Here is a 14,179-nt window from a genome sequence, read left to right as displayed (position 1 = left end):
AGTTAGCCCACCAGTTGTCCAAAAATGTGCATTATCTGTGCCCCCTTGAGGAGAAGGAGGGAAGATACTATGCCCCGGTACAAGTACAGGGGCAGGGTACAATTTTGGCACTGGTGGACACTGGATCCCAAGCTACCCTTCTGTCCAAAAGGGCCTTTGAGGGACTAAATGCAGGAAGGGGGGAGAATTACTGTATTCCTCTCACCTCTCTTCCTGGACAACTGCAGAACTTTGACAGGAAGGAAATTCCTGTCGAGGGGACTGCAGACTTGGACATTAAAATTGGGCGATACAAGGTGAAATACCCGGTCATAGTAGTGACTCCAGAGGGCACCCCTTGTTTACTCGGGAATGACCTCCTGAGAAGGTTGTCACCCCTAATAAATTGTGTAAACAAGGTACTCTGGACCCAGACTAGCCGACTAATAAAATTAAAACAGAGTGTCAACCATGTTAGTTTAAACGGCACCTGACACATGGTTGAACAAAAATCTGACCAAGTAGAATTTCACTTCCAGAACAACCAAACTCCAGACGTGACAGTAATAGCAGTAGGACAACAGACTGGTGATGGGGGGTCTTCTCTATTTCTGAAAATCAACCTTCCTTCCAGTTTAAAGTGGTACTCCACGCTGGAAGGAAACACTTTGAAATTCTTTACTAATCCACAATCAGAAACTCCCACTCCTATAGTCCAGAAAGATGTGAAATCAGCTCAGAGCCTGGCTGATATTCAGCAAATTGGAGAGCAGTTGTTCATCCCTGTTCAGTTAAATGATGGGAAGGACTCTGTTCTCGCTCGATTGTGTGTGAACAACGGTAAGTGCTTCATCAGCGAAGCCATGTTCCGCCAACTCCCAGAAGATCCAGCCATTCCCACATTCAAACTGATAGACAAATGGGAAATGGACCTGGACGCACCCAATTCCAAACATCTCCTGCCAAGCAGGTGTATGCTCAAAATCTCCATTGGCAACAAGAGCATAGTCCACAATTGTTGGGTCGTGCGAGACGTCACTGCCGCTTTTTACTTAGGCAGTGACATTCTCAATCGCTTTGCCATTAGTTTGGACCTAATAAACTTCAAAGCTTGGTCCCGATTAGCGGATAATCCCATGGGCTTTGATGATCCAGAAAAAGCATTTAGGTCAGCTCAATTGCTACCTTATGCAGTTGAAATTCAGATCAAAGAGGAAGTCACCATCCCAGAAAGGACCCGACAATTCTCCCTGGAAGTGAAAGTTAAAAGAGGGCAAAAATTGCAAAACCCTGATGCTTACATACATCTAAGCGCTTCTCTCCAACAGCAAGGGTTGGGGGTAAACCCAACTCCATTAGTCAACATAGAACATGACACCATTCCAATAGAGGTGGATAACAGCGACTTAAAGAGTATTACTCTAGCCGCAGGCACCATTATTGGAATGGCGGTTGATGACCGACATTTTTCCATTGATCTAGGAAATGAACTGTTAGGACCAATCCCCAAGGACTGTTTTGACAGTGACAGTGAGGACAATACAACACCAGACAGGATTTTTACCCGGCATGGGGGGAACTTCCTGGTGTACACTTCCTGCCCCTATGGTAAGGAAGATGTAACTTGTGACTTCAGGAGGGATGAGGTGATTTTCCAGGTCCATGAGGGTTGCCTTTCCCACCTGAGGCCTCAAGTCCAAATCAGCACTCTGACCAGGGACTTCTCCACCCAGCTGGAGGAGGCCGCTGAGATAGCCAAACCAGAAGTCTTTCCAGGCTTCAGGCAGATGGTGGAAGAGAGAGTCAACCTAGCTGATGCCTGTGTGACTCTGAAACAGAAGCAAAAGTTGAAACAAGTTTTCTTGGATTTCCAAGATCTATTTGGGGTAGACTCATATGACTGTGGCCGCACCGACATCCACACAACAACAATCCCCACGGACCCTGGCATGACACCAGTGTTTGTGAAGCAATATCGCTTGCCTCTCGCATCAATGGAGTCCCTTACTGAAATAATTAAGAACCTTGAGTCCCGGGGGATAATTCGTCCAATACACAGCACCTTCAATAATCCGGTGCTGGGAATATTGAAGCCGAACGGCCAGTGGAGACTCTGTGCCGACCTTAGGGAGCTCAACAAACAGGTCCATACTTCCAGATGGCCTCTGCCCTACATTGACCAAGGGCTGGCCCAGATCCAGGGGTCACAGGTATTCACTGCAATAGACCTGACCAATGGATACTGGACCGTACCTGTCAGTAGGGAGGACCAATACAAGCTGGCTTTTACCTTTGGGGACCAGCAGTACACATGGACCCGGACTCACTTCGGATACCTCAACTCCGGCAATGAATTCAACATTTTCCTACATAAGGCCATGCCCGACCTGGGTGCGAGGGGTAACCTGGCTTATGTAGATGATGTCCTCATCAAAAGTTCATCTGTGGAGGAACACATAGCGGAGATCCGTTATGTTCTGACCCAGTTGAGGGCCGCCGGAGCAAAACTTTCCTTTCAGAAAGCACAGTGGTTTAGAACCTGTGTTAATTTCTTGGGGCATGAGATTACTCCTCAGGGTCTCTGTCCCCAGGAAAAGAAAGTGGAAGCACTTCAGAAACTGAAAGACCCTACAACTCTGCGGGAACTAAAGAGCCTCCCTGGACTGACTAATTACAGCAGAAAGTTAATTGAGGGCTACGCAGAGATCACCAGACCCCTGATTCATCTCCTGAAGGGGGGGGTCAAGTGGGAATGGGGTCCAGAACAAGCCGAGGCAGTAAGTCAACTCAAAAGAAGCCTCTCATAAGCACCTTGCCTAGCTTACCCTGTCAGAAACAAGGAGTTCTTCCTGGAGACGGGGTTCTCTAATACGTGCTTGACGGCAGTATTATACCAAAAGCATGACAAGGTCAATAAAGTAATCTCCTATGCGAGCAAAACTTTATCCTCTGTGGAGGAAAAATTCAACGAGTGTGAGAAGGCACTCCTGGCAACGGTGTGGGCATTGAAGAATTACCGCCCGTTTATCCAGGGGGAACACATCATATTGGAGACTCCACACCAGCCTCTGCAATATCTCCAAAGTGACAGAATCCGGGCCGGGAATGTGAGTAATTCCCGAATTACTTCCTGGATTCTGTCAATGCAAGGCTTTCCTGTGGAGGTCAGATATGGCCAAAACAAGAAGAGTCCCCTCGCGCAAGGTCTGGCTGACTTGCATGATTGTGCCAGAGAAAACTGTCTCGAGGACGAAAATCTAAAAATCAAGGACAACACGGAGGCATACCTTAATTCCCCACACAAAGTCTTTGAAGAGGACAAGTGTGAAGGAATGCCCACTGTCTATGTGGATGGATGCTCTTACCATGTTGACAACGACGGGGAGAAAGAACTGGTGGCTGGAGTAGGGAATGCAGGGGTGAAGGAGTTTCCAGAACCCTCCGCTGGATACAAAATTGGTCCCCGAAGTAGTCAGGTGGCAGAATTGATGGCTGTGCATCAAGCCATCCTCACTGCTGTCCAACATCAACTCCACGAACTAGTCATAATCACAGATTCTGATTATTTACGGAACGGGTTCGTGGAGCACCTGGTTAATTGGAAAACCAGAGGCATGTTATGTGCTAAGAACAAACACTTGAAACATGGGAAGTTTATCCAAAACATTGATGATCTGGTCACCTCGAATGAGATGACTATCTATTGGAAAAAGATCAAGGGTCATTCCAAAGTAGAGGGACCAGACAAAACTGGAAATTACTTAGATGATCAGCTGGCCAAAACCGGGGCCATCCAAGGGGATCTAATTGAAATAGAGTCCCTGTTGGGGGAAATCCAGGTCACTGCTATCACTAGGTCCCAGACAAATGCTCACAATGATCTTTCAACTGCCCAATGGAGTAAGGAGGCCCCTGATGCTGATTTGATTACAGCTCAGAAGGGGGATCCAATTATTGGTAAGTTTTACCAACACCTTGAGGACCCTGAGAACTTTCCCCTGACGGATACCGATTACATTGGGAAAGAGGACCTAAGAGTGTTGATGAAATGTGCAAAAATGTTCCGAATCCAAGACGGCTTGCTGGTAAGGAAATCCAAAGCTGGCCACGATCAGTGGGTGGTTCCTACCTCATTCCGAAGCCTGATGTTAAGTCGCGCCCATTATGCGGCCACCGCCGGTCATAGGGGGTTTCACACAACACTGGAAATCTTAAGAGATGTTGCCTACTGGCCACACATGGGCCAGGACCCCAACCAATATTTGAAGGGTTGTCTTGTGTGTGCACAATTTCAGCCAACATCCCTCACACACCGGGCGCCTCTCCAAAAGAGGGGAATGACACTCCCATGGTCAGATTTACAAATCGACTTTGTAGGCCCCATGATTCGCTCCGCTAGGGGGAATAAGTACATGTTGACTGTGACATGCTTGTTTACCAAGTGGGTGGAATGTCTCCCAGCCCCAAACTGCAAGGCAGAAACGGCAGCTGCCTTGATGATTAACCACATTTTTTCCCGTTTTGGTCTATCCCAAAGGATTGAGTCAGACAGAGGTAGCCACTTCACCAGTGAAGTAATGACAAAGATGTGGGAGATACTGGGGGTCAAAAGAAAGCTACATATTGCTTACAGGCCAGCTTCTTCTGGGGCAGTAGAGCGATATAACCGAACCATTGTGAGCATATTAAAGAAGTTTGTGGCAGATTCTGGGCCAAGTTGGGATATCCGATTACCTCTGTCCTAATGGCCATCCGATCTACCCCTTCATCTGCAACCAAAATGTCACCATTTGAGTTGATGACTGGACGCAAGATGGTGCTTCCTCAGCATTTGCTCTACAGAACCCAAGAGAAAACGTTGATAAATGCCTCCACAACTCATGAGTATGTGGAGAATTTAAGGAAACACCTTCAACATGCTTTTGCCTATGCTCAGCGGAATCTAGAAAGATCAGCCGAGAGTATGAAGACCCACTATGACCTGAAAACTTCCAGGAAGGAATATCAGGTGGGGGACCGGGTCTATCTATACAATTTCCAAAGGAACCAGCGAAAAACTTTGCCTACATGGAAGGGACCCTTTGAGAATATATACAAGATCTCCCCTGTGGCCTATAAGATCCGCATCCCCAAAGGCGGTTTGGCAGAGGGGGAAGACAAGTGGGTACATATAAATCAGCTAAAGTGTTGCCATCCCAGGCACACTCTGCAGCAACTGGAGGAGTCCTCTGCAATACCAGAGGGGGCCGCTCCAGAGTAATTCAGTTCCAAACTTAAAATATCCTACGTATAGCCTATCAAATTCTGTGTTTCTCAAGTTTATGTGTTCCTGCCTGTCTCTTAATTTAAAAAAAATGTGCATGTTCATATCTTTTGAGTTCTATAATATATATGCCACCCCAATATATCAATGGTGGGGGAGAAATGTCCATGAATAGGTATTGCCGCTTTTCCTTTGTCGTCCTAGGAGAAAGAAAACCTGGAGACTGGCCTAGGAGGACGATCCGGAGACCGGGAGCAGAGACCCAAGGGGCCCGGGGTACCGCCCAATATTCCCATCAGGACCGGCGAGGAGAACCGATCGATCAATACCAGATGGAGGAAAAGATGCTGAACTGTGCCATTTGCAGAATTGGAAGAAGATTATGCGGACATACCAGTGCGTGGGTCATCACCTTTTGTTCACCCGACTCCCCATTGACTCAAATTCAAAGTGCAGTCGCGTGGGGGGGCCTTGTTGGGTGTCCTGACCCACGTTTGAGCTATCATGCTGCAACATTTGGTGCTGTGGGCTTAGAAAATCCAAGATGGCCAAAAAGCCCACATGTGCGCCAAAATCCAGGAGAACCACACAGTTTGTGCACACTAAAATGGTTGCCTAACTTGCCACCCACCAGTGCGAGCAGGATGGGCCGGGGTGCCATGAGTGAAATGTGTGCCAAAGGAAAAACCGCACTTTAAAATTACCTTTGGTTTCTCTGAATGCCAGCTCAAAATGCCTATTTTCAAACATTGCAACACATCCAAAAATCTCACTGAACACCAGCGGACATCTGGCAGAATGAAGTATGTGTGCATACTAAATCTGGGAAGTTGAAGAGCCCCAAAACAATTTTCCAAATATCCTACGTATAGCCTATCAAATTCTGTGTTTCTCAAGTTTATGTGTTCCTGTCTCTTAATTTAAAAAAAAGTGCATGTTCATATCTTTTGAGTTCTATAATATATATGCCACCCCAATATATCAATGGTGGGGGAGAAATGTCCATGAATAGGTATTGCCGCTTTTCCTTTGTCGTCCTAGGAGAAAGAAAACCTGGAGACTGGCCTAGGAGGACGATCCGGAGACCGGGAGCAGAGACCCAAGGGGCCCGGGGTACCGCCCAATATTCCCATCAGGACCGGCGAGGAGAACCGATCGATCAATACCAGATGGAGGAAAAGATGCTGAACTGTGCCATTTGCAGAATTGGAAGAAGATTATGCGGACATACCAGTGCGTGGGTCATCACCTTTTGTTCACCCGACTCCCCATTGACTCAAATTCAAAGTGCAGTCGCGTGGGGGGGCCTTGTTGGGTGTCCTGACCCACGTTTGAGCTATCATGCTGCAACATTTGGTGCTGTGGGCTTAGAAAATCCAAGATGGCCAAAAAGCCCACATGTGCGCCAAAATCCAGGAGAACCACACAGTTTGTGCACACTAAAATGGTTGCCTAACTTGCCACCCACCAGTGCGAGCAGGATGGGCCGGGGTGCCATGAGTGAAATGTGTGCCAAAGGAAAAACCGCACTTTAAAATTACCTTTGGTTTCTCTGAATGCCAGCTCAAAATGCCTATTTTCAAACATTGCAACACATCCAAAAATCTCACTGAACACCAGCGGACATCTGGCAGAATGAAGTATGTGTGCATACTAAATCTGGGAAGTTGAAGAGCCCCAAAACAATGTTCCAAATATCCTACGTATAGCCTATCAAATTCTGTGTTTCTCAAGTTTATGTGTTCCTGTCTCTTAATTTAAAAAAAAGTGCATGTTCATATCTTTTGAGTTCTATAATATATATGCCACCCCAATATATCAATGGTGGGGGAGAAATGTCCATGAATAGGTATTGCCGCTTTTCCTTTGTCGTCCTAGGAGAAAGAAAACCTGGAGACTGGCCTAGGAGGACGATCCGGAGACCGGGAGCAGAGACCCAAGGGGCCCGGGGTACCGCCCAATATTCCCATCAGGACCGGCGAGGAGAACCGATCGATCAATACCAGATGGAGGAAAAGATGCTGAACTGTGCCATTTGCAGAATTGGAAGAAGATTATGCGGACATACCAGTGCGTGGGTCATCACCTTTTGTTCACCCGACTCCCCATTGACTCAAATTCAAAGTGCAGTCGCGTGGGGGGGCCTTGTTGGGTGTCCTGACCCACGTTTGAGCTATCATGCTGCAACATTTGGTGCTGTGGGCTTAGAAAATCCAAGATGGCCAAAAAGCCCACATGTGCGCCAAAATCCAGGAGAACCACACAGTTTGTGCACACTAAAATGGTTGCCTAACTTGCCACCCACCAGTGCGAGCAGGATGGGCCGGGGTGCCATGAGTGAAATGTGTGCCAAAGGAAAAACCGCACTTTAAAATTACCTTTGGTTTCTCTGAATGCCAGCTCAAAATGCCTATTTTCAAACATTGCAACACATCCAAAAATCTCACTGAACACCAGCGGACATCTGGCAGAATGAAGTATGTGTGCATACTAAATCTGGGAAGTTGAAGAGCCCCAAAACAATGTTCCAAATATCCTACGTATAGCCTATCAAATTCTGTGTTTCTCAAGTTTATGTGTTCCTGTCTCTTAATTTAAAAAAAATGTGCATGTTCATATCTTTTGAGTTCTATAATATATATGCCACCCCAATATATCAATGGTGGGGGAGAAATGTCCATGAATAGGTATTGCCGCTTTTCCTTTGTCGTCCTAGGAGAAAGAAAACCTGGAGACTGGCCTAGGAGGACGATCCGGAGACCGGGAGCAGAGACCCAAGGGGCCCGGGGTACCGCCCAATATTCCCATCAGGACCGGCGAGGAGAACCGATCGATCAATACCAGATGGAGGAAAAGATGCTGAACTGTGCCATTTGCAGAATTGGAAGAAGATTATGCGGACATACCAGTGCGTGGGTCATCACCTTTTGTTCACCCGACTCCCCATTGACTCAAATTCAAAGTGCAGTCGCGTGGGGGGGCCTTGTTGGGTGTCCTGACCCACGTTTGAGCTATCATGCTGCAACATTTGGTGCTGTGGGCTTAGAAAATCCAAGATGGCCAAAAAGCCCACATGTGCGCCAAAATCCAGGAGAACCACACAGTTTGTGCACACTAAAATGGTTGCCTAACTTGCCACCCACCAGTGCGAGCAGGATGGGCCGGGGTGCCATGAGTGAAATGTGTGCCAAAGGAAAAACCGCACTTTAAAATTACCTTTGGTTTCTCTGAATGCCAGCTCAAAATGCCTATTTTCAAACATTGCAACACATCCAAAAATCTCACTGAACACCAGCGGACATCTGGCAGAATGAAGTATGTGTGCATACTAAATCTGGGAAGTTGAAGAGCCCCAAAACAATGTTCCAAATATCCTACGTATAGCCTATCAAATTCTGTGTTTCTCAAGTTTATGTGTTCCTGTCTCTTAATTTAAAAAAAAGTGCATGTTCATATCTTTTGAGTTCTATAATATATATGCCACCCCAATATATCAATGGTGGGGGAGAAATGTCCATGAATAGGTATTGCCGCTTTTCCTTTGTCGTCCTAGGAGAAAGAAAACCTGGAGACTGGCCTAGGAGGACGATCCGGAGACCGGGAGCAGAGACCCAAGGGGCCCGGGGTACCGCCCAATATTCCCATCAGGACAGGCGAGGAGAACCGATCGATCAATACCAGATGGAGGAAAAGATGCTGAACTGTGCCATTTGCAGAATTGGAAGAAGATTATGCGGACATACCAGTGCGTGGGTCATCACCTTTTGTTCACCCGACTCCCCATTGACTCAAATTCAAAGTGCAGTCGCGTGGGGGGGCCTTGTTGGGTGTCCTGACCCACGTTTGAGCTATCATGCTGCAACATTTGGTGCTGTGGGCTTAGAAAATCCAAGATGGCCAAAAAGCCCACATGTGCGCCAAAATCCAGGAGAACCACACAGTTTGTGCACACTAAAATGGTTGCCTAACTTGCCACCCACCAGTGCGAGCAGGATGGGCCGGGGTGCCATGAGTGAAATGTGTGCCAAAGGAAAAACCGCACTTTAAAATTACCTTTGGTTTCTCTGAATGCCAGCTCAAAATGCCTATTTTCAAACATTGCAACACATCCAAAAATCTCACTGAACACCAGCGGACATCTGGCAGAATGAAGTATGTGTGCATACTAAATCTGGGAAGTTGAAGAGCCCCAAAACAATGTTCATAACAAGACTGGCTGAGCTCTGCAGGTCTGCAGCAGCCTAACTGAAACTGGATTTAAAACTACCAAAAATCGAAAATGTTTAAATTAACTGAGTGACCTACTTTTGAGTGTCACATAGTTTGTAACTGTTAAAATGTCATAGTTTTGAACTTAGAATCAGCATTCTAGCTGCATATGTAAAAATTGTCTTGACTTAAACTGGGGAACAAAAAGTGACATTTTACCTGAAACCTGGCTTAAGGAAACTGGAATTCTGCCAGACAGCTACCCCCGACAGGAATGGGGGCTCGCCCAACAAATGCATTCCCAGGCCTGGCTGCATTCTGTTGCTCCTGCCAAAAGGAGGTCACACACTCTCTGATTGAATTACCAGGGGATTGCAAGAAACTAAAGAAAGGGCCCAGGCAGATGGTTTATTAGGGTGGTCGTAAATGGCGTCCTTTTGAACAAAGCCCTGCCTTGACTCAGGCAGATGGTTTATTGAGGGGACCGTAAAACAGCTTCCTCTTGGCAGAAGCTGGGAGGGGCAGGGTCTCTGAGCTTGGCAGAAACTGGATAAACTGGTTTCTATACCATGTGACCTGAAAAGACACACCCCTGTTGGCCAGAATATGATTCTAAGAAAGATGTATAACTCACAGTGCGGAATTGTCAAAATTATTTAAATGATACCATAATTCTTGTGATTTTTCGGTGCACGTTTTAAGACGGGTTGGGAATTTGTGTGGTGTTCTGGGGCAAAACCCAGCTATATATTGACACCACAGACTCTGTGTTTAAGCTAGAGACATGTGAATTTACTGGAGTATCTATGGACAGGCCGTGTATATGTGTATAATTTTTAATGAAAAACCAATGTTGCAAAACCAGTTAAAAAATGCAAAATGTTGCCAGTTCTGAATGCGAGCTCTTAGAAACATCAGAGTTTGAACAGAGTATACCTCATGTGATCCGTGATGGGTGCATGTAATTTCAAACCACTGTGTATCTATGAAATATGTCTTTAGGTCAAATATAGATTTGTGTGTAATTTGGCAGGGGAGTGTCCTTTCTGCAAGCCATTAAATGACATCATTCTGACACACAATCCTGTTCTCCAGTGAGAACGCAAAGAATTCTCCAACCTATCAGAACTCTGAAGGGGTTGGGCCTAGAAAGCTTGCCTCTCCACCCACTTTCAAAACACATAAAAAGAGACTGCTGGGACAGGTAGAGACATTCAATTCCATTTGCTGCTGAGCATGCTGACCAACGACTTCACATCCAGAGATCCTACACTTAGACTTCCAAGCTAAACAGAGACTACAGAACTTTGAACCAAGAAGGCCCACTGCAAGCAAAAGTATTTGTCAGCAGGCCCAAAAATCATTTGCAGACTATCAACAGCCAGGCGAGCTGTTTGAATTCCCTGCCTAGAACATTGCTGTGTCCGGAGAAAGCGGGACTAGGAGCCGTGCAGACCGGTACTAGACCAGACCAGCAGAACCCAAGATCCAGGAGCAGTGCCGGTGACCCAGAAAGCAGAGCTGTACTCGGAACCGGAGGCCAGATCGCTGTGAAGTGCTGTGCGCAGTGACCGGATCCGTGACAAAGTCACCTTCCTGTTCAAAATCTCTTGTGAGTACTCAGCAAAACGCAGAACATATCCCTTAGTTTAATATAATATAATTCAATCTATTTAACCTAAGTAGAACTGTCACCTGTCATTTTCTAGCTGCAAGCTGTAACCTGTCGCTTTGAACGTTTAAAATTTTAAATCCGAAAAACTACCTTTATTTAATCGTCCGTATCTCTGGAACCGTTTGGGCTAGGAACTTGGTTTAACTTTCCTCTGAAAGCTTAGAACCGACTTGCTACTCCTTATACTTCTGCCGTAATTGTGATTCACGCATTCGTGAATTTTGCCGCAATTCAAGATTTGGTTAAAAATCCAGTCACGTGTGAAAACAGCAGCTTCCTTGCTTTCCTTTGCCAAAAATTCGTTTAACCTGCTAGTTACTCCTAGATCCTTGCTAAAGTGAGCCTGAACTCATCCCAAGTATATTTCACTCACCCTGAACCTCCTAAAGGGAATTAAAACCATTTTCAGCATATTCCTCACTTCATTGCCAGCACATGTAAAAGCATTTTGGGCCTGTGTTTCAAACTTCTGTAGTCTAAGCTTGCTGGGGTGAACTGAATTACATTTGATTGCATTTCTAAGAACTGTGTGCTCTCCTCTTCATTTCCTTACATTGCATAAGGGGGGGGGGGAAGTGGATTGCCAGAGAAAAGTGATTACATTGTTTTGTTGAAATCATATTGAGTATTTTCTGTATTGCATTTTCATTCAACATTGCATCCATCTGAAACTAGATAAAGCATTCTCTACCACCTTATTCTTCTGTTCCTATTCCCAAGGGTGCTACCTCATCCTTTAGACTACTCCTGGGTAATCAAATCAGTTTATTAGTAGAACATTACCCATTGTTGTTAACTGCTCATGTTCTGAAGTGTGATATTAATTATTAATTTATTATAAAGTGTGATATATATATATTGTTTACATTCTCAAATAAACCATTTAAACTTGCAAAACAGAACTACTTCTTGGCTCAGTAGGGTCAGGGGGGTTCCAAGAGAGGGGTGTTATATAGGGGTAGTCATCCAGAACTCATGAACTGGACATAAAGATATATCAATAAGGGTTTCCATTCAGTATCCCAGACTAGGCATTGACTTAGCTGTAGTGCTGGATTGAATCCTCTTACAATCCAGTCTCATAGGAAGAACGCATGCAAGAGGCAAGTGAGTGCAGAGGTTAACTTGCAAGCTACCGATCAGGGAAATTGAGAAGATGGTTATATTTCACTTCACTGGGGGAACATGGACACTTTCAAACCTTCTAGACTCCAACAGACAACCCAAGACAACTCCTCACCGCTTCGCAATGCCGTTTTGAATGTTCACAGGTTGGCAGGGGAATAGGCACCACTTCCTTCAGTGTGGCAACTGTGGCGTCTGAAAATAGGCTGACAGCGCCCATGCAAGACTGGTCACCACTCTGCTCCGCTTTCTGTGCCCTGGAGTTGGATTTCTGTGTGGTTGGCGGCATTGACAGCTTGCAGTATTGTTTGGGCTTGAATGGTGTGGAACTTTGGGTCAGGCTTTCCTTGGTATTCCCTCGGCTGCTTCTTTAGGTTGGAGGCCATACTTCTAGAAGGGAAAAGGAAAGACTAGTGAACATCTTGTAAAGGATGCATGGTCTGAGTTAGGTGGGTACTGTAAAAACGCAAACTGGCAGAATGGGTGGCAGAAATATGGCCCTCTCTTCCAGTGTCCCTAGATTTAGGACTGGCTCTGAGCTCCTCTGTAGATCTCCAACCACTAGCTGAGAGGGGCTCTCAATCCCTCTTCACAAAGCCATCACAATGGGGAGTGAGGGTGAGACATGGGTGGGGGTATAGACGAGTGGGGCAGGATGAATTACTGAATACAGGAGTGCAGAGGTGTTGCTAGTGGGGGGCTTAGGGAGCTATAGCCTGGGCCTTTTGGTTGTAGCCCCGGATAGAATCTCAGGGGCTACAACCAAAAGGAGACATGGTACATGGACAGGGTGCAGAGGGTTGAGGCAGGGTGCACTGGGATAGAGCAGGGTGGATCCGAGAGGATGGCTGGTGAGAGAGGTTGGGCAGGATGGGTGGGTGTAGGACTATTTAAAGCAGTGACGCAATTGGAGGGGGCAGAGACAGAGGAAGTGTTTTTCAAGGATCATTTGTTGAGAGACTGGAGTTGTGAAGTGCAAGGTGTCATGGAATCAAGTTCAAATCTCAGCAGGAAAATGCCAATAAGATTACAAATTGGCGAAGAATGCAGAAACGTTGGAAGCACATAAAAAGTGAATAGACATAATCAAAGGGAAACCTTAAACTTCAGGGAAACCTACAAAAAACCTCTGCTGATGGTGCTTGTCAGCAACAGCTAACGGCGTCCATCAGACACTCTTTAGCCTGACTGCACTGGTATTTCAAAAGAAAACTGATAGGAGCCATGAAATCAAGGAATCCAGATGCAAAGCAAAAGCATGTGCCTCCATTCACAACAAAGAACATTAAAGAGTGCAAAGGAAATCTTCTGAAACTCTGAAAGCAGAATCGCCGTGATTAAAAAAGCAAAAGATGCCTCCTTCAACCAACAATACAAGGACACTTCGCTGGCCATTCGAAGTCCTGGAATTGCAAGCTTTAAAATGATATACCCTGCAGCAATTTAGGAACAGCACTGTAATGGCTTTGCTGGCGTTCCTTCACGCGCTGCACTGTGAGGTATAGAATAGACAGACACAGAGCTTCCTCACACGTGTCCTACTTTATTCAAGATACCACAACGTCTCCCAACACCCTGCCCTCCCACGTCACTTCCCACCCAGCCTCCCGCCTCCCTCCAACCCGGAGCACCTGTGTCAACGTGACATCTCCCCCCAATTTAAACAGTCACCCAACGAGGTGATAAACTATGCAGGAACATTGTTCACTAGGCCATCTCCTCAATGAGGTGGTGAGGCTTATTCCTGGCTCTCTTGGCCCAGATCTGAGTCGTTCAGTGGAGCCACTGGCACCCAAGTCCTCACAGTAGTCTTCTTGGCCCGACACTCCAGAGTCCTCTTGGTCTCCTTGGTATGGATCATCAGACATATAGTCAAGGGGTATTCCCACTCTCCCATTGGGATCCAGACAAAGGAACTTTCTTGAAAT

Source organism: Ambystoma mexicanum, chromosome 6p, assembly GCF_040938575.1.
Source record: "Ambystoma mexicanum isolate Mex_15411 chromosome 6p, UKY_AmexF1_1, whole genome shotgun sequence".
NCBI lineage: Eukaryota > Metazoa > Chordata > Amphibia > Caudata > Ambystomatidae > Ambystoma > Ambystoma mexicanum.
Note: the sequence above shows the minus strand (reverse complement) of the source record.